Here is a 5,582-nt window from a genome sequence, read left to right on the forward strand (position 1 = left end):
TCCTACGTCGGCGGAGAGATATCCACTATAGAATTTCCCGAGGGAGTTTACAACACTCACACCTCACTCCCTCTCTATAGCACTCTCACCTCACAGATACATACACTCTGTGTTTTCTACTTTTTTCTATGTTATTTTTTCTCTTCCTCCCAGCCTTTATTTATACATAAAAGAGAAGGAAACAAGGGCAATATAAGGAAATTATTGGGCTGCCAACTACCAACAGTCATCTTCCCTCTACCCTCCTATTTCTTGACTTGGAGACCTAACCTCCAACCTCCATGTGGGCTAGAATTAACAATTCTCCCCCTCCACACTCATATGGATAACTGACTTCTTACTTGAAGTCTATCCTGGTCAAATTCTTGCAAACTTCCAGTTTGTCTCTAGTGACAACCTTAGTCATCATGTCAGAATGATTCTTGTCCATGTGAATCTTCACCAGCTTCATCAGCTGTTTTTCCATCACTTCTCGTATCCAATGATACCGGACATCTATGTGCTTTGTACGTGAGTGGTACATAGAATTCTTGCTCAGATCAATTGCATTCTAACTACATTCTAACTATCACAATGTACCTTGTACTCGTCTTACTGTAGACACAATTCTTGGAGAAACCGCTTTAACCACAACATTTCATTTCCAACATCTACGGCAACAATGTACTCTGCCTCTGTTGTAAATAAAGCAACACACTTTTGTAATTTGGACTACCATGAAACATCTCCCCCTACAAAGTTGAATAAAAATCCTAATGTAGATTTTCTACCATCAAGATCACTCGCCATATCGGCATTTGTAAAACCCTCCAAAATTGGTTTAGCTCCCTCAAAACATAGACACATCTTTGAAGTTCCCTTCAAGTACCAAAGAATCCATTTGACAACCTCCCAATGTCCTTTCTTGGATTGGCGAGGAATCTGCTCACAACGCCAACTGCGCAAGCTATATCTGGCCGGGTACACACCATTGTATACATCAAACTCCCTACTGCGGAAGAATAAAGGATTGCCTCCATTTCTTTCCTTTCAGAGCTAGTCGTGGGACACGAACGCTTTGTCACCTTGAAATGGTTGGCCAGTGGTGTGCTGACTGGCTTGGCATCTTTCATGTTGAACCTTTCAATCACCCATTCAACATATTTCTCCTATGACAACCATATCTTCTTAGCTTTCCTATCACGAACAATCTTCATGCCCAAAATCTGCTGTGCAGGGCCTAAATTATTTATGTCAAAGTACTGCGACAAGTCCTTTTTCAACTTGTTGATCATAGCAATATCATGTCCGATGATCATCATATTATCGCCATACAACAGTAGAATGATGAAGTTTCCATTCAAAAACTTTTGGAAATATACACACTGGTCTGCTACCATTCTTGTGTACTCATGATCCACCATGAATGAATCAAACTTCTTGTACCATTGTCTTGGCGCCTGCTTTAGGCCATAAAAACACTTCTTCAGTTTGCAGACTAGATTCTGTTTCCCTTTAACTTCAAATCCTTCTGGTTGCTCCATGTAGATTTCTTCCTCCAAATTACCATAGAGAAAGGCAATTTTGACATCCATCTGTTTTATCTCCAGATTCAAGTGAGCTGCTAATTCCAGAGCTACTCGAATGGAAGTCATCTTTACAACTAGGGAGAAGATATCATTAAAATCAATTCCCTCACTACAAAAAAATTGACTTTTTGCGACGGTAAAATACCGTCGCTAATACTCCTAATGCCGTCGCTAATACTTTTTGCAACGGCAAAATGACTTTTTGCGACAGCAAGAGGGGGGTCACAAATGCAGGGGTTGCAAAAGAGTTTTTGCGACAGCACTTTTGCCTTTTTGCGACGGCACCGTACAGTCACTAATAGCGTTTGAAATTTCTTGACTTTTTTGCGACGGCCCTATTTTACCGTCGCTAAAAATATTATTTGAGACGGCAAAAAATACCGTTGCTAATAGTCTTTTTTTTTTTTTGAAAAAACACTGTTTTTTGCAACGGTGTGGTGCCGTCGCAAAAAGTATAAAAAATATGAAATTTTCTATTTTTTGCGACAGTGTAATGCCGTCGCAAAAAATATTAAAAAATAATAAAATTTCTATTTTAAATAATATAATTTCTATTTTTTGCGACAGTATAATGTCATCCCAAAAAGTAAAACCTGTAACAAAATTAATAAAAATATTAAAATTTTCTATTTTTTCCGACGGTGGTGCCGTCCCTCACTCTCTAAGAGCTGATTATTTACATTCCATTCACAAAAACATCATAACAGAAAATAAAAATAAAAATTGATAAAACCATCAAATTCAATATTTTACAAAGAACAATTAAACTGTACATGTTCATAAAAGCATATTTAAATTATAAAATTCACCCCAATCCTAAAAAAAAATAAAATAATAAAATAAAATCTAAAATTCACCAATCAACACATTGGATATTTAAATGCTCTTACAAAAAATAAAAAAATAAAAAATTTCCAACAAGATTTCAATTTTGAGCCTATTTCAAAAATCAAGCTGCAAATTCCTTACTTCTAGAATCAGATCTTCCCCTCGGAAAAATTTATCCTTTTGACCTACAAATAAATAGATAACAGTTGCAAATTATAATCTTTTGGAGAAACCAACTATTTAAACACCAATAATGAAGACAATGAAGACTGTGGAAAGAAAACTTACGTTGTCATTAGGAACAACTGCTTATCTCTCAATTGGAGAAACCAAAGCTTTCCCTGCTCACAAAAAAGAAAATAATAATAATAATAAAAATAATAATAATAATAATAATAATGGAATTCAATGTAGTCCAAAATAGTGTAATAAACTCTTATTATAATATACCTGGGGAATTTTTTCATGTCTGATGGGAATGGGAAGGGTTGGACTTAAAGGGTTCCTACCTGTCTTGGATTGTAGAATACACAAATTTATTTTGTAGGAACTCACATGCAGAGGGTCCATCAATAGGGAGATCATACATGTTCATGGAATAGGGTGATTAGCCTCTCATCAGTAAGTATGCAAATTAAAGTTATGTTTGGATAGTAGGAATTACATAGAATCTCATCAATACTAAAATATTCATTTCTGCATAAAAAGATAACAATATCACTTTATAAGATGAGATTCAAGCCTAGACGGGCTCATGGTATGCATCCTTAGTCCAATAAGATGAGATTCAAGCCTATTTATTTAATTAATTGATAGTTTAGTTGACGTGGTGTTGAAATACTGTCACACTATTGACCAAAATTAATTGAATATTTCATCTGAGTCCAAACAATACAAACATTTTAAAAAATATCATATACAGGATACTCACAATGACACGGGGAGGGCTTGTCAATCCACTAGAGGCCCTTTTTTTCTTTCAAAAGAGCAGCCCGTTTCTGCTCCCTCATCTACAAAAAAAAAAAAATGCAACCCTGCCTTTAGGCAATGACAATATTATCTTTTATTCGATGAAAAGCTACAAATACAAGACCCTTAAGAGTAAAAAATAATATTGTATTGCTGGTTTGAACACATAAAAGCTATGTCCTTGTACATCTAATATGGTAATGACCCATTGGACTGAACTCACCTGTGAGCCTTCCATATCAATCATATTTCCAGTGGCCAGAATAGTATCAACAACTTGTTCGTTGTCAAAATACAACAAATCCAAAGCCCCGGGCGGTTTGCGGATTGAACTTTTTTTCCAAAAATTTATTTTTAAACCTTTTTTTCCCCCATTTTGTCAATCTTTATTTTGGACCTTTTTTCTCATATTTTCTAAAATGCTCCAAAATTAATAATTAATGAATTAAACTTAATGAATTAATTCAGATTTCAGAATCAATTAACATACAGTCACAGAATAGGCAATTTTTAGATTCAGAATCAATTAACAAAATCAATTAACAAAATCAACAGGTTGTCAATTTTCTGATTGTTAATTGATTTTCAGAATCTGAATCTGAATTTTCAAAATCAATTAACAATCCATGTGCATTATTTAGCTTAATTTTCTCAACTAGGTTTTAAACCTTATCTGGTTCTTCATAGGCAATTTCTGCAAGTATGATGTTCACACACTTCACACGGAGTTGAAAATCATATCAACTGGGATCAACAAAAGATACATTTATATTATCATGTCATTCATGTTTTAAATACAAATGTATGCTTTAAAATACCCAAAGCAAAACACCCAAACATCTAGATAAATAAAATACAAATGTATGTTTCAACACTTCTAGCTGCTGAGAGCTGCTACACAATATATTAAAAATTATCACCCTAACTGAAATCCTTCTTTTCATTCTAAACCTTCTTTTTCATAATACCCATTATTCTAAACCAGGGTTCACAGTTTAATACTAGTATACTAGCACATTTGATATTTCTCAATTATACTAGCACAGTTTAATACTAGTATACTATGCCTCTCAACTAGTCAATTAGATCATTATAAAGAAAAAGAAAAAGAAAACTACTTCATCAGGTTAGTAGAATCCATGTTGTTTACAAAAAAAAAAAATGTAAAAATTCTTCATACAACATTCAAACCCATCACAAAGATAGCATGCTTATCAATTAACAATCAGAACCAATTTTCAGATCAAACAAAACAAATTCATATTTCAGATTCAAATTTAGATTTAAAAATTAATAAAATTAACATACAGATTTCAGATTTCACAACTAAGATCAACATTACACAGTGTGAGACACAACTAAGATCAGATTTCAGATTACACAGTGTAATCAACTAAGATCAACATTTCAGATTCAGATTAACATACAGACATTACAGACATCACAGAATGAGGGAGACATTACACACACAGATTCGATCGGTGCAGTGTAGAGATGAGAGAGAGAGAGAGAGAGAGAGAGAGATAGGCTTACCTGTGAGATAGTGTGAGTCTATCGGGGCGAGAGAGGGAGAGACAGAGATGAGACTGATCTGATGAGATGAGAGAGTGAGGGAGACAGATTAGATCAGAGATATATCTAATATATATATATATCAGATACATATATATATATAACAACCATCAGGCCGAGAGAGAGAGTTTACCTGTGAGTAGATCGGCGGTGCGATGATCGGTGCGAATAGATGAGATGAACAACGAGAGAGTGAGAGAGTGATCGGTGCAGAGATGAACGAGATCGGTGCAGAGATGAACGAGAGGGTGAGAGAGAGAGAGGTGACTGAGAGAGTGATGTGAGGGACACGATTAGATTTAGGGTTTTTTTTTGTTCTAAGAGATTGGGGATTTTGGGGGGCGCGGGAATAGAAAAAATGGGGGAACCGAGTGGGCGGGATGAGAAAAAAAAAATAAAAAAAAAATTCATCATAAATGAATATTTAAATAATAAAAATAAATAAATAATAATTTTCATTTTCTTTCCATTATTAAGGTTGAAAATTTATTTGTTTCATATATATTTTAATGAAAAATATTTTCCACTAAAATAAAAGTTAATTTTTTGTAGTCAATGAAAAATATTTTTCTGCGGCCTATTTTTTTTTATTACTAAAAATCATGAACTAATTTTTTGTGATAGAGGAAAAGGAGCGGTAGCAGT

At 34.2% G+C, this 5,582-nt stretch overlaps 1 long non-coding RNA gene and 1 other non-coding gene across 2 annotated transcripts; both read right to left on the reverse strand.

The window, feature by feature from the left end:
* Positions 1-2,284: 2,284 nt before the first annotated feature.
* LOC114309806 (uncharacterized) lies at positions 2,285-3,408 on the reverse strand. The gene is made up of 3 exons (XR_014358644.1): positions 3,328-3,408; positions 2,685-2,737; positions 2,285-2,581 (listed from the first exon to the last, which is right to left on the reverse strand). It is a non-coding gene; the product is annotated as an uncharacterized LOC114309806 (long non-coding RNA).
* A 331-nt stretch (positions 3,409-3,739) lies between these two features.
* LOC114292510 (uncharacterized) lies at positions 3,740-5,254 on the reverse strand. Its single transcript, XR_014358580.1, has 3 exons — positions 5,071-5,254; positions 4,899-4,956; positions 3,740-4,109 (listed from the first exon to the last, which is right to left on the reverse strand). It is a non-coding gene; the product is annotated as an uncharacterized LOC114292510 (transcript).
* Between the last annotated feature and the right edge of the window lie 328 nt (positions 5,255-5,582).

This window comes from Camellia sinensis, unplaced genomic scaffold (genome assembly GCF_055761805.1).
Source record: "Camellia sinensis isolate YWXY unplaced genomic scaffold, ASM5576180v1 Unanchor3, whole genome shotgun sequence".
Lineage (NCBI taxonomy): Eukaryota > Viridiplantae > Streptophyta > Magnoliopsida > Ericales > Theaceae > Camellia > Camellia sinensis.